The sequence below is a fragment of the Bufo bufo genome, chromosome 5 (genome assembly GCF_905171765.1).
Source record: "Bufo bufo chromosome 5, aBufBuf1.1, whole genome shotgun sequence".
Classification (NCBI taxonomy): domain Eukaryota; kingdom Metazoa; phylum Chordata; class Amphibia; order Anura; family Bufonidae; genus Bufo; species Bufo bufo.
In genome coordinates this window covers 80,594,501-80,610,303 of record NC_053393.1, presented here as the reverse complement: position 1 = coordinate 80,610,303, position 15,803 = coordinate 80,594,501, and the positions used below count along the sequence as shown (strand labels likewise).

Here is a 15,803-nt window from a genome sequence, read left to right as displayed (position 1 = left end):
GCGTTGACTAATCGAATTCTAACGTTTTACACGACGGCTTTGCACTCTTGATTCTGCGCATTTCCCTAGGAAGAGCGGGAGGCAGCGCGCATGCGCAGTTTGGAGAGCACGCTCTGCGGCCGCCATTTTGCTCAGACGTCGCAGGTAGTGAGTGAGGAGCCGAGACGTTCACGGTGACCGGGCCCATGGTCAGTATTAGTGTGCTGCTGATTATTGCGTTTGCTGTTCCCTTCTTTGGTCGCCGTTTTAAGACCCAAATATGTGACGGGGAAGGCAGCGGCTGCAGGGAGACGCCATAGAAGTAGTGTTACCTCCTGCAGCGCATATACCGGGTGATATCGTAGTTTTTCGGGTCACCGCTTACCTCATCCGGGGTGTCCTCTCTGCACAACCGCCCAGCAATGGAAATTTAGATAAAATGTGGTGGTTGCCCATAGCAACCAATCTAGTAAAATGCATTGTCTGAGATAGACGCTTTGTCATCCTCTTGTGCACCTAAAATCAAACTTGTGCCCGTGACGATAAATCTGCCAGGGCCTGTAGTCAGGCTTACTTTGCAGAAAGTGGTGAGGGTGGCGTACAAAAATAAAAATTTTTTTGCAACTTTTGTCTGCTGCAAAACTGGCATAGGGACTTGGGGTACATTCACACTAGCAGTTTTATCCTAATGCATTCTGAATGGAGAGCAATCCGTTCAGTGTGCATCAGTTCATTCAGCCTTTCCGTTCTCCTGCTCCGTTATAGGAGCAGGAAAACGGAATGGACGGATTCGGCTAATAACTGAGCCTACGGACCTCATAGACCCCCATAGACTATAATGGGGTCCGTTAGGTTTCCGCTCAGAAGATGATTTTGGAGCGGAGAAGTCCTGCATGCAGGACTTTTGTCTCCGCTCCAAAATCATCTTCTGAGCGGAAACCTAACGGACCCCATTATAGTCTATAGGGGTCTATGAGGTCCGTTCGGCTCAGTTATGAGCCTAATCCGTCCATTCCGTTTTCCTGCTCCTATAACGGCAAGGCTAAACGCTGATGTGAACAAGGCCTTACATGTTAGCGCAGCGTGCTGCAGTTTTCTCTCCGGCCAAAAATCCTGACCACATGCCGGATCCGGCATTCATTTCCATTGAAATGTATTAGTGCCAGATCCGGCATTAAAATTTCCGCATTGACTGATCCGTTCTTCCGGTCCGCGCATGCGCAGACCTTTAAATCTGTGAAAAAAAAGAAATACTGGATCTGTTTTTCCAGATGAAGGACAGATCCGGTATTGCAATGCATTTGTGAGACGGATCTGAATCTGTCTGACAAATGCATCCGTTTGCGGCCGGACCTGGCAGGCAGCTCCGGCGACGGAACTGCCTGCCGGAATACTCTGCCGCAAGTGTGAAAGTAGCCTTAATAGATGACCCCCAGTGTGTTATACCACCTGGCAATCGCAATCATTCATAGCATTTTTCTTTTCTGCATGCACTGTGATAAAAAGAAGGAAAAACAAGCCAAAAAAATGCCCAGGGGTTGAGAAAAGCTGCATATCCTGTGTTTAAAGGGCATCTGTAAGCAGTTTTGTACCTATGAAACTGGCTGACCTGTTAGGCTACTTTCACACTAGCGTTTTTGCAGGATCCGGCAGGGTTCAGCAAAAACGCTTCCGATACCGATAATACAACCGTCTGCATCCGTTATGAACGGATCCGGTTGTATTATCTGTAACATAGCCAAGACGGATCCGTCATGAACGCCATTAAAAGTCAATGGGGACGGATCCGTTTTCTATTGTGTCAGAGAAAACGGATCCAACCCCATTGACTTGCATTGTGGGTCATGCCGTTTTGCTCCGCATCCCATGACGGAAGGAAAACCGCCGCTTGCTGCGGTTTGGTCTGCGGTATGGGAACGCAAACAAACGGAATACATTTTGGAACATTCCGTTCTGTTCAGTTACGTTTTGTCCGCATTGACAATGAATGGGGACAAAACAGAAGTTTTTTTCTCCGGTATTGAGACCCTATGACGGATCTCAATACCGGAAAATCAAAACGCTAGTGTGAAAGTAGCCTTAGTCTACTTTCACACTGGCGTTTTGGCTTTCCGTTTGTGAGATCCGCTCAGGGCTCTCACAAGCGGTCCAAAACGGATCAGTTTTGCCCTAATGCATTCTAAATGGAAAAGGATCCGCTCAGAATGCATCAGTTTGTCTCCGTTCAGTCACCACTCCGCTTTGGAGGCGGACACCAAAATGCTGCCTGCAGCGTTTTGGTGTCCGCCTGACGAAGCAGAGCCAAACGGATCCGTCCTGACTTACAATGTAAGTCAATGGGGACGGACACAATATGGTGCAATTGAAAACGGATCCGTCCCCATTGACTTTCAATGGTGTTCAAGACGGATCCGTTTTGGCTATGTTAAAGATAATACAAAACGGATCCGTTCTAAACGGATGCAGACGATTGTATTATCTGAACAGATCAGTCTGTGCAGATCATGACGGATCCGCACCAAACGCGAGTGTGAAAGTAGCCTTACATGTGCACTTGGCAGCTGAAGACATCTGTGTTGGTCCCATGTTCATATGTGTCTGCATTGCTGTGAAATATGATGTTTTATTATATGCAAATGAGCCTCTAGGAGCAACGGGGGCCATTATTCCAGACACCTACGCAGTCAAATGTATATTTTTTCAGTTATGTAAGATGTTTATGCTTAATCTTTCTCTCCTTTATGTTTGCAGGTTCTAGTACAAACGTTATAACCCACAAACTGCTGCCAGACATATCATACAGGTATGGGATTTTTTGGCATGTAACCTCTGTAATTGTTGTGTGTGATAGATATAGACACTTCCATTGTTCTGCTGATGTCATAGATGCCAAGTATTTGTGTGTGTATGAATATATATATATTTTACTTGCATATAGCACTGACAATTAAAAATGAACTCATTGCTCATCTCAGACAACCCCTTTTAGAGGGTTTGTCTGAGATTTTTATAGTGATGGCCTATCCTAGGCCAGTGACATCACATTCATAGGTCACATGGCCTAGGCACAGCTGAGTGAATGGAGCTGAGCTGCAGTACCAAGCATAGCTACAAGGTACGGCGCTGTGCTTGGTTAGCTGCCTCCTCAGGCATATGATCAGCATGGGTGCCTGGAGTCGGACCCCCACCATCCTGATATTGATGACCTATCCTAAGGATAGGTCATCCATATTAAACACCAGGACAGCCCCTTGTGGCCACATCACCGCTGGCTGAAGTGGTGCGTATGACAATGCTTATGGCCAGCTGGAATCAAACAGTGCAGGGACCAGAAGATGGCGACAGCAGAGGACCGGAGCATCGTGATGCAGGTAAGTATAATTCTTCTTTTTCAGGAGGAAAGATGCGAGCTATACAGAATACATACATAAAATATAATTATAACTGGAAAACTCCTTCAAAGGGGCAGGAGCAGACTGACGTATACAATTTATACATTTAAACCCTTGCTATTTCTGACTTCATTGTCCATGTGGGAGATGTTATAAGTGACTGATGACATTGTCTGTGTAAGGGCTCATGGGTCTGACCATGGCTCCTGACCTGAACTGAAACAAAGCTTGTATCTCGCAGGATTCAAACCTGGGATCTCTACATGCAAAACCAATCACTTACCCACCAAGCTGTAACATGACCACGCAAAGATGTCCGTTTTTTCCATGCTAACACATCTTACTGGTGTCTTTTATAATGATACATTGTGTGGGAATAAAACAGTAATATGTGGATTAGCTTACTGAGCAGATCTCAACCAGCAATTACTCGTATATCTGATAATATCATGGCAAACTTAAAGGGTTTCTATCACTTCGTTTGACATATTTAGGTGTCAGACACTAGCGATCCGCTAGTGTCTGCTCTAACAAACCATCCTAATATGATAGGCTTTGGGGCAGCCGTTTTGCTAAAATAACAACTTATATCTATATGCTAATGAGCCTCTAGGTGCTATGGGGGCGTCATTAGCACCTAGAGGCTCCGTCTACCTTCACAAACTGCCGCCGCCCAGCGCGTCCCTCCAGCCCGCCCATCTCCTGCTGAATGCGATCCTCTCCGTGCGCGTCTCTGTTCTGCGCATGCGCAGTGAATGTCTGACCGCTTCCCTGCTCAGACATCTCCACTGCGCCTGCGCCGATGACATCATAGTGCTCCGAGGAACAGGCGCAGTGGAGATGTCTGAGCAGGGAAGCGGTCAGACGTTCACTGCGCATGCGCAGAACAGAGACGCGCACGGAGAGGATCGCATTCAGCAGGAGATGGGCGGGCTGGAGGGACGCGCTGGACGGCGACAGTTTATGAAGGTAGACGGAGCCTCTAGGTGCTAATGACGCCCCCATAGCACCTAGAGGCTCATTAGCATATAGATATAAGTTGTTATTTTAGCAAAACGGCTGCCCCAAAGCCTATCATATTAGGATGGTTTGTTAGAGCAGACACTAGCGGATCGCTAGTGTCTGACACCTAAATATGTCAAACGAAGTGATAGAAACCCTTTAACTGTTGGCACTATACGTGTTATCTACACTACCATATATTTGTCTACTTTTTGTTTTGGAATGTTCTGGCCACTAGGTGGCAGGTGTGTTTTTATATTGTATAGAGGTGATTGGATGGGACATTGTACTATGAGGTAATTTGACCCCTAGGGTTCCACCCCACCCATTTATTTAAGGCCTCATGCACACTACCATATGTTTGGTCCACATCCGATCTGCTTTCTTTTTGCAGAGCTGTTAATTTCAGTGGTTGTGCAAAAGATGCAGACAGCAGATTGTCCATTTTCCGGCCCTGTAAAAAAGATAGAACATGTCCTGTTCTTGTACGTTTTGCAGACAAGGGTAAGACATTTCTACAGTATGGCCAGAATCCGCAATTTGTGGACTTCAAAAACACATACGGTCGTGTGCATGAGGTGTTATGGCACTGTAGGGCGATTAGGAGGTTGCTGCACAGGGCCGTCCTTTTCCAGACGCAAGATCAGCGCACATTAAGGCAAGCACCCCCCCTGTGTTTGTCTTGTTACATCTTGCTATCTGGTATGTGTGATCTTCCACACTGGTATCTCCCTTTTTGGATGGTTTTGAATATTTTGCTCACTTCTGGTGAATCTTAAAGGGGTTATCAGAGACTATAAAAAGCTCCCCCATATGCCGGGCCCCTCTCAATGAATATACTTGGCTCCCTGCGCAGCTCCTGGTCCCTACACCTCCGCTGCAGCTTCTCCGAGTGTGCGGATGAAAACGTGGGGGGGGAGGGGGAGCATCCAATGGCAGGCGGGGACGAGCCTCCCTAGCGTCGCAAGTGACTCTAGGGAAGCACTCTGCCATCCATTGGCTGCTCCCCCCAACACCGGATGTTTCCCTTACGCCCATAGCACCATTGAGAGACCGCCTCCATCCAGGACAGGAAACAGAGCACTGCCCCTATACCACCAGTTCCTGTTTCCTGTCCTATGGAAAGGATGATATTTTGTGGAGAGCAAGATTTAGGCTGCAGGAGCCCTTGAAAACGCTTTTAATAGGGGTTACCTGGTTCGGTGTAAGTCTCCACTAGGAGCCGCCTGCAAAATCTGGGATCCTCCTTCTGGGTCCTGGATGTAACATCGAGCCGGTGTTCCCGGGCAGTCCCAGCATTACCGGGAGTTGATGCTGACACGCCGGATACTCCTGGCGGTGTTCAGGAGGGCCGGGGTTTTTCTCTACCTGCCTGGGCAACTTACAGAGGCGGGGGGAGACTTTTTTGTTCCCATGACATACACGCTCAGCGCAACTTCCGGTATTTGGAACGCACGCGGTGAGCGTTTCCGGAAGTGGGGGAGGGAGTTCTCCTGCTGAGGCCACATGGGAGCATCGGCAAGGAACCGACCTGGGTTATTTAAATTCCCTCTGCATGCGGTCAGAAGGAGCCCAGCCAGCCTACAAGCATCAGTGATCTCGATGGAAGACGCTCTCTATCCCTGTCTGCTATAATGGCGGATGAGAGTAGTCCGCGCGCAGATGTCCAGGAGGGTCATGACGCCAGACCGGTACTCCTGGTGGGGGGGGTAAGGGGGTCATTCCCCAACTTTTATTTTTCCTCTGTCAGGTTCTAATAGGGGCTTGTTCTCTTATTTTTGTAGTGTCAAAGAGGGCCCTAGGAAAGCTACCACAAAGACTAGAGGAAAAGAGTGTGTTGTATGCAAGAAAAAGCTCGCCCCTTTCTGGTCTGTTATTATGTCAGCATTGTGTCGATAAAGTGGTAGAAGAGGAATCCCCATCTCTGCTTCAGAGTATTAAGGATATTGTCAACTCTGAAGCAAACAGGGTCACGCTGCCATGGTATCTGATTCAGATTCCTCAGACGAGAACGAGCAAGGAGAAATCCTAGAAAGTTCAAACTCGTTTTCAGATGAAGAAACCACGGGTAGACCTTTATTTTTTCCTGAGGATACAGAATCTCTGCTGAAGGCTATCAGAGCCACTATGAAAGTGGATGAATCTAGAGAACAAAAGTCGGTCCACAATATAATGTTTGGTGATCTGGGGCACAAAAGATCGAGTGTTTCCATTAAATGAAAACATAAAATTTTTAATTAAAAAAGAATGGAAAAAACCTGACACATTTTTAATAAAAAAAAAAAAAAAAGTGAAAAGAAAAAACCGCTTTGAGGCTGAGTCCTCCTGCAGGGATATGCCTCCTAAATTGTATACCCCAATTGCTAAGATCTCTAAAAAATCTTATTTTGTCATTTGAAGATCTCGGCGCCTTAAAAGATCCTATGGATAGACAAGCAGAAGTGTACCTTAAAAAAGTATGAGAAGCCTCTACCCAGGTATTTGAACCGAATATTGCCACTACTTCTACTGCCAGGTCGTTAAAATTATGGTTAGAAGAACTGGAGTCTTATATCCAGAATAAAACCTCCAGAGACCAGTTACTAGCAGTGTTCCCCACCATCCTTAATAAAGGGAACCTGTCATGTGGATATTTGATTGTATATACCGTAATTAGTTAGATTATAATCATTAACTAATAAAAAGTGCCTTAGATGTATTCACTTACTGGTGTGACAGATGGTTACCTCATAATATACACACAATGATGCCGCATGCTAATGAGCTGATTTTAGTCCAGCGTGATGTCATTGAGTCCAGCGTATATTTAATTCAGAGCTATAGCCACTCCCCTGCCCACCTGCTGCTGATTCATATGGAAAAAAACTCATTCAGCAGCAGGTGGGCGGGGAGAGTCAGGAGCTCATAAATATTCAGGACTCATCATTATCAGCTGGAGCTTTTCGATACAAGATGTTGGCAGATTGAATGGGTCAATTAAAGAAAGTGACCCAGCATTTTGCTAAGAGAATCAGTCACTTATTTATGTTGCCCTTAGTTAGGACACCATAAAACTGGTGACCGGTTACCTTTAAAGCAGTAGACTTCATCTCGGATGCTTCTGCGGATGCATTAAAATTAAATGCAAGGTCAGCGGCTCTATCTAATTCGGCAAGGAGAGCTATTTGGCTTAAGGGATGGTCTGGTGACACGGGTTCAAATTTCAAAGAATAAACTCTGCTCTATTCTGTGCCAGGAAGATTATCTTAAGAACAATTTTGGATGACCTTCTAGAGAAGGCCTCTGATAACAAAAAAGGGTTTCCTGTCTCCAGACCTCCCAAAAGACAGCAGTTTTTTCGGAAAAATAAGATTTTTTTTTTTAGAAGACAGAATTTCCGACGAGAACAGAAATAAGAAGGATAAGGGATTTCTGTTTAATTCTCAGTCCACTTCAGGGTCCAAGGCTAGTCAACAATGACTGTTTCTGTCCCATGGGGGGGGAAGACTCTGTTTTCTCGGGCTTGGGAAAAAATCTCGTCAAGCCCTTGGATTCTTGGTATTATAAAAGACGGGTTCCGTCTAGAGTTTGTCTCTCCCCCACCAGAAAGATTAAAAATGACAAATCTTATGCAGAATTCTGCAAGAAACTTAGCATTAAAACAAGAAGTTTTTTCCCTTCTAGAGAAAAAGGTTCTAGTTCCTGTTCCGGACTCAGGAAAAGTGAGGGGGTTTTATTCGTCCCTTTTCCTTGTACCCAAGCCAGACGGCGCATTCAGAATGATCATAAACCTGAGAGACTTAAATCAGTTCCTAAGATACAAAAAATTCAGAATGGAATCTATACAAGCTGCAATAAAACATCTATTCAAAGACGGTCATGGCCACCATAGACATAAAAGATGCCTATTACCACATCACTATTCGTGCAGATTTCCAAAAATATCTGAGTGGCAGTTTCCATGGAAGGCCAAGTCCATCATCTACAATACAGAGCACTTCCGTTTGGAATATCTCAGGCTCTTTACAAAGTTGATGGCGGAGATTATGGCCCACATAAGGGAAAAATACATTTTGGTTATTTCTTATTTGGACGATCTTCTAGTGGTGGCAGAAACAAAAAAAACGTTTAACCTCGCATCTACAAGAAGTATTACAAATTTTGACAAAACTAGGATGGCAGATAAACTGGGGAAATTCAAAACTGACCCCTTCCCAAAGTTGCATATTTTTAGGACTGATTCTGGACTCACTAAACCTACGTTGTATCCTTCCTCAGCACAAGATATCCCGGTTTAAGAGAAGATGTGCGGTCACTGGTACCCTCAAAAGATCGAGCCTTCAGACAGGGAATGTGGCAGTATTGGGAAGAATGACCTCCACGTTACCCGCAGTCAATTGGGCCCAGTTTCATTCCAGAACACTTCAATGGCAGATTCTAAAAGAGTGGCAGGGATCACTATCCCCATTGGATGCCCCGCTTCCTCTCAGGTGATACAATCCTTAATCTGGTGGCTGGATCCTTCAAATCTATCTCAGGGTCTCTCTTGGCATCTATAGGCGCAGATAACAATCACCACAGACGCCAGTCTAACCGAGTGGGGCGCCTATTGTCAGTGGGGCATTCGAAAAGGGGTATGGAGCTCAATGGAGAGTCAGGACTCCCAGAACATGAGAGAGCTCAGAGCAGTTCTATTTGCCTTAAAGGGAACCTGTCACCGGGATTTTGTGTATAGAGCTGAGGACATGGGTTGCTAGATGGCCGCTAGCACATCCGCAATACCCAGTCCCCATAGCTCTGTGTGCTTTTATTGTGTAAAAAAAACGATTTGATACATATGCAAATTAACCTGAGATGAGTCAGAGCTTGAAAATATGACTCTTCTCTGGTCACACAAGTAAGATATGACACTCTTTATGTTAATTTGCATATGTATCAAATCTTTTTTTTTTTTTTACACAATAAAAGCACACAGAGCTGTGGGGACTGGGTATTGCGGATGTGCTAGTGGCCATCTAGCAACCTATGTCCTCAGCTCTATGCCCAAAATCCTTGTGACAGGTTCCCTTTAAGAGAATTCCTACCCATAATACAAGGGAAAGGAATAAAAATATTCTCAGACAGTGCCACTGTGGTATCCTACTTAAACCGACAAGGAGGGACCAGATCAAAAAATCTTATGTCCTTAGCCGCAGACATTTTTTCCCTGATTATTCCTTATGTTTTATCAAAGCAGTACACTTAAAGGGAACAGAAAACAAGGTGGCAGACTATCTAAGCAGAAACCTTCTAGACCAGGGAGAATGATGTTTAAACCAATAAGTCTTCAACCAGATAATTTAGCTCTGGGGCCATCCTCAAGTAGACCTATTTGCAACCAGGGAAAACAAAAAAAATACAACCTATTATTTTCCCTAAATTCGGAAGATTCTCCGACACGGATAGACGCCTTCTCCCTTCCGTGGCCGAATCAACTTCTGTACGCCTTCCCCCCCGGCTGAGTCTTCTTCCGAGAGTTCCCTCCCAGAATTCCAGAGGAGCATGTATGGCCTATAAGTCTCCTCACACTGATTAAGGTGCTATCTCCTTAAGGAGAGTTAATTTCCCCCTGACCTGAAAAACTAAGACAGGAACGGACAAGGATCATTTTGATCGCTCCTTCTGGCCAAGGAGAACATAGTTCACTTGGTTGAGGAAGCTTTCTTTAACAGATCCCCGTATTCTTCCGGACAGGCAGGATTTGTTGTTTCAGGGTCCTGTCTTCCATCCGGAAGTGAGACACCTTCATCTAATAGCCTGGTATTTGAAAGGGAAATCCTAGAGCGCAGAGGTTTATCTAAGGAAGTTGTATCTACCTCAGGGCTTGACAAATTTCCTTGGAATCTATGAGCCAGCTAAAAAAGTTAGGAGCCCTCTGTATTAAAATCATTGGTGGGCAGTGCGCCCCCCCCCCCAGGTATTAAAATAATTGGTGGGCAGTGCGCGCTCCCCCCCCCCCAAGTATTAAAATCATTGGTGGGCAGTGCGCCCCCTCCCCAAGTATTAAAATCATTGGCTGGCAGTGCGACCGCCCCCCCCTTCCCCAGCAGTGTAATGCTGGGGCTCCGATCGGTTACCATGGCAGCCAGGACGCTACTGAAGTTATGGCTGCCATGGTCAGTTACTCTGCAGCAATATACTTACATGCGCTGTGGCCGCCCGACGCTCCTTCTTGTAACTCGCCACAGGTCTGTGCAGCGCATTGCTAATGCTTATAGCCATGCGCTGCACCGACCTGTGGCGAGTTACAAGAAGGAGTGCCGGGCGGCCACAGCGCATGTAAGTATATTGCTGCCGAGTAACTGGCCATGGCAGCCAGGACTTCAGTAGCGTCCTAGCTGCCATGGTAACCGATCGGAGCCCCAGCATTACACTGCTGGGACTCTGATCGGAACTGCCGCTTTCACCAATGAGGAGGAGGGCGCAATGCCCACCAATGATGGGGGAGGCCGCCCCCTATCGTACCGCCACTCGCCACAGTTCTGAGAAGGAGACGTGCCGCAGCGATGAGGAGCCTAAGCCAGTAGCGGTCCTCTTCACTGTAGTCTGGGGCAGGAAGCGTGAGGGGCGGGCCTAGTAGACGCGGCGTCATGCAGGAGTCCGCGTCTACTCTAAACTTAGTGCTACTGCGCCCGGCTGTTGGTGTGCTGGGCCTATTTTCAAGCAGGGGCAAATACCCAGGCGCCAGGACAAAATTCCTGATCGCCATGGCGACCTGGTGCCTGGAATTTGTCGAGCCCTGATCTACCCTATTATTATGAAGGAAAAAAGTAACCTCTACCATTTACCTCAGAATATGAAAGACTTTCTTAAACTTCTCTAAAAACCCGGTAGACCCCTTGAGTTCTCCTTTGTCTAAAATATAGATTTTTTTTTACAAAGGGGTCTCGATAAGATCCTAAGACCTAGCACTCTTAAGGTACAAGTTTCTGCCCTTAGTGCTTTTTTTGATTTCCCAATTGCAAATCATCCATGGATCAGGAGATTCTTTAAAGCAATTAGTAGGATGAAACCTGTAATCAGACCCTCAGTTCCCCCGTGGAATCTTAATCTAGGTTTGAGTAGAATGATGGCGCCTCCCTTTCGAACCAATACGGGATTTGTCTATTAAAATTTTTTCGTTTAAAACCGCTTTTTTGGTGGCAATTACCTCTGCCAGGCGTGTGGAGGAGATTTCTGCCTTTTCAGCCTCTCCTCCTTATACTAACATCTTGGAGGATAGAGTGCTCATTAGACCAGATCCTTCTTTTCTACCTAAAGTGGTCTCCCTGTTCCATAGAACCCAAGACATTGTTCTTCCATCCTTGTGTCGGTCCCCAAAGAACGAGAAAGAGAGGAGGCTCCATTGTCTAGATGTAAAAAGATGCCTGTCTGAATACTTAAAAAGTGACTAGTCAATGGAGAAGATCCTCTAGACTTTTTCTACATTTGGAGGTATAAACAGAGGTCTCAAAGCTTCTTCTAGAACCCTATCTAGGTGGATAGTGGGTGCCATTTCCTTAGCCCAGGCATGCTCAACCTGCGGCCCCCAGCTGTTGTAAAATTACAACTCCCACTATGCTCTGCTATAGGCTGATAACTGTAGGCTGCTCAGACATGCTGGGAGTTGTAGTTTTGCAACAGCTGGAGGGCCGCAGATTGAGCATGCCTGCCTTAGCCTATTCCTCAGCGGGGGAATTTGAGTTTTGGTGCTCACTCAAACAGATCCATTTCTACCTCGTGGGCAGAGAGGGCTAATGCATCTCTAGAAGTCTCCATGTACTTCACCCCCCCCCCCCCCCCCAAGCTATTACTATTCTAGTCGTCTCTCAAGGGTGCTGTCATGGGCATAAGGGAAATTTAAGATTACACTTACCGGTAATCACTTTTCCATGAGCCCATGACAGCAGCCGGGATTTTATTCATGCCCTCTTCCAGCCTCCCAAAGAAAAGAAAAAAATGTAATACAAATAAAAAAAAATTATACAATTAACTGATGGTATTGGGGCAGTGCCCCTCCTTAAGGGCTCTCCACGAAAGTTCCTGTCCTGGATGGAGGCGGTCTCTCAAGGGTGCTGTCATGGGCTCATGGAAAAGAGATTACCAGTAAGTGTAATCTTAAGTTTTCATCCGCGCATGGGGAGAAGCTGCGACAGTGCAGGGACAAAGAGTGGAGAGCCAGGTAAGTAGAATCAGTGTGAAGGGCCCGGCATATGGAGGAGCTTTGTATAGTCTCGGATAGCCCCTTTAAGTATCAAATGAAATGGCAGTTTTAATATTCAGGGAAAAGTATGAAGTATGGATTAGAATTTTTTTTTTTTTACTGTGAAAAATTTCCTAATACGACTTTAGAACAATATGCAGATTTACAACACCTTAACATGCCCGGTGTATTTGAGATTTCATGCACCAATGGGCGAATCTGTATGTAATCTCTCCAGTTTACAATGTGGATATCATGCACATTTTGCAGAATAATCGTCAGCATGGGAAAATACTATTCTAACAGTTGGCTTTATCAAAATGATTACTGTTAATGATGCAAGCTCTGAGCTAGACTGTGTTAATACACGGATAAAAATGCATTGTCACACACCTAGTTCCTCTGAAGGGCCAGGTGACTACAGCTTGGGCTACTTTCACTCTTGCGGTAGCCATTTCCAGCATGTACCGAAGCATGCTGTAGTTTTGCTCCAGCGCTTCTCGCCATGTATGCCGTGCTGCGGCCGGACCTCTCGCCTGACCCCATTATAGTGAATGGGGCTGGAACGGATTTCCGGCAGCATCGGTGGACTTGCGGTAGCACGGATCCGGCAGGCTGTTCCCCCGCCGGAAAAGGCTACCGCAAGTGTGAAAGTAGCCTTACACATTACTTGGAGTGTTCATATGATACCGTTCAGTAGAAGTAAATTGTCACTTGGAATTTACATGGGCCAATACACAGGGCAATGATCAGGAACAAACTCTCCATTCCCAATCATTGCCAGCTCGTTCAGCTGCATTTACTTGCAACCATCACCTCCTTGGTATGGGATGAATGATCACTACTATTTATTTATCTTATGCACATATATAGCGCTGCCGCTGACATATTGCGCAGCGCTTTACAGATATTGGCATCATGCTGTCCCCAATGGGGCTCACAATCTAAATGTACAATCATTCTTTCTCATACAGAGTCATTGCTGGTCAGCAGCACAGGTTGATGCCAACAATGATTTTATGTGCTACCTAAACGATGAATGGCTGGACAGACGAACGCTTTAGGCTACTTTCACGATTCCGCTATTGAGATAGGGGAGAAATAGCTGTTGGTCAAACACACATTTAGCTGACCGCTGTCTAAGGTGTATGGCTACCGTAAAGGGGTTTTCTGAGATTTAAAAATTGATGGCCTGTCCTCGAAATAGGCTATCAATATCTGATCATCGTGGGTCCAACATCCCGCACTACTGCCAATCGGCTGTTCTACAGTCGCTCCAGTGCCAAAACTCAGTCCGTTGTGTAGTGGACTGAGCTTGTAACTGCAGCTGTAGTCCAGGTCACTTCAGTGGGGGCAGCCCTGCAGTTATCAGCTCTGTCCACTTCTCAGCGGACAGAGGTGTATAGTTCTGGAGCTGCTGCAGAACAGCTAATCGGGGGGTGTCGGACCCCTGCCGTTCAGATATTGATGGCCTATGCTGGATAGGACATAAGTATTTAAATCCAAAAAACCCTTTTCAGGTAATTTCACGCAATTGTGTTCATTGTGGGAAATATGCCCCGTGTGTCAGCAGTATTTCCCTACTGAAAGCTGCTCCCGTGACATGGACCTCTGGGACCCACTCCTATCATCAGCAAGGAGAAGGAGGGCGCACTGTGCAAGTGCCGCCACCTTTCATTCACCGCTGTGGGAGTTCCAAAAACATACAAGCGCTAAATCAGCTATTTCAAGCAGTCCCATAGTTGTGAAAGGAGAGATGTCCGTGCATGTGCAGGTACCTCCATTCACTGCTATGGGAGTTACAATAGCTGATCCCCCGCTTGGCTATTTTTGAATCTCCCAAAACAGTTAATAGAGGGTGGCTGCCCTTGCACAGTGCGCTCTGCTTCACTTAGGAGGGACCATTTTGGACATTGGTGCAAGTCTCACCTCTGGGACTTTGTCCTATCTGACATTGGTGGCAGCCGCCAATGTCTGAGATGGGAATACCCCAGTTCAGCAGCAAAACTGTATACAAATACATGCTGTGAGTTCTGGTGTATTATTATTCTGTACCAGATTCTTTTTACCAATTTTTCTTTGGCCAAGATATCAATTATTCGGGTCATGTTGTACCAAACCTGCGATGTGCAGTTTGGGAGCTGATCCAGTATACTGCTTATCATTTATACCTTTTGAAATATGTATAGGTTTTACCGTATTTTTCGCTTTAAAAGACTCACCTGATTATAAGACGCACCTAGGTTTTTGAGGAAAAAAAGAAAAAATATATTTTGAACCAAAAGGTATGCTTTTGGTGGATTTTGAACTAATGGTCTAGGGATGACACTGTTATGGGGCTCTGTGGATGACGCACTGTTATGGGGGGTGTGTGTTGTGACACATGGGGCCATGAGGGGGGGCCAGGATAAGATGCTATATGTGTGGATGACACACATATAGCTTCTTATGCTGGTCCCCCTCATAGCCCTATGTTTCACAGCATTACAGTACTTTATTCTTTGTATGTAAAATCTTTCTTTAATTCTAAATCAATCACTCTCCTTTTGATAAACGAGCTGACACTGATGTATCGCCGGTCGCTATGCTGCACAGCGTGGCCGGCGATACATCAGTTACAGTGCGGGGAGGGAGGAGGGGCTGGAGGCAACTCACAGCGGGGCCCGGTGTAATACAGTGACTGTATTACACCGGGCCCCGCGCACAGAAGTCTCTTTGTATGTAAAATCTTTCATTATTCCTGAATCCATCGCTCTCCTATTGATAAACTAGCCTAATCGCCTGCATCAGTACTCACTATGAATGTAGCGTGCGGTCCGGCCGGCGTGTGACTGATGTCACGCTCCTCCCACTTCATTAATGAAGCAGGAGCAGGATGAAGTCATGCGCCGGAGGGACTGCACGCTACATTCATAGTGAGTACTGATGCAGGCGATTAGGCTAGTTTATCAATAGGAGAGCGATGGATTCAGGAATAATGAAAGATTTTACATACAAAGAGACTTCTGTGCGCGGGGCCCGGTGTAATACAGTTACTGCACCGGGCCCGCTGTGAGTTGCCTTCAGCCCCTCCTCCCTCCCCGCACTGTAACTGATGTACCGTATTGCCGGCCACGCTGTGAAGCATAGCGGCCGGCGATATATCAGTGTCAGTCCTGTAAAAAAAAAAAAAAAAGTCAACCATCGTTTTATAAGACGCACTGTCATTTCCCCCCCTCTTTTGGGGGAAA

At 46.1% G+C, this 15,803-nt stretch overlaps 1 protein-coding gene across 2 annotated transcripts in view; it reads left to right on the top strand.

Moving 5' to 3' along the window:
• Positions 1–88: 88 nt before the first annotated feature.
• LOC121001139 (RNA-binding protein 12B-like) overlaps positions 89–15,803 on the top strand; it is a 55,194-nt gene continuing 39,479 nt past the window's right edge. For both annotated transcript variants that reach the window (XM_040432074.1, XM_040432073.1), the window contains exons 1-2: positions 89–188; positions 2,731–2,782. The gene's annotated coding sequence lies outside the window, so the exon portion shown is untranslated. The remainder of the gene's footprint in view (positions 189–2,730; positions 2,783–15,803) is intronic.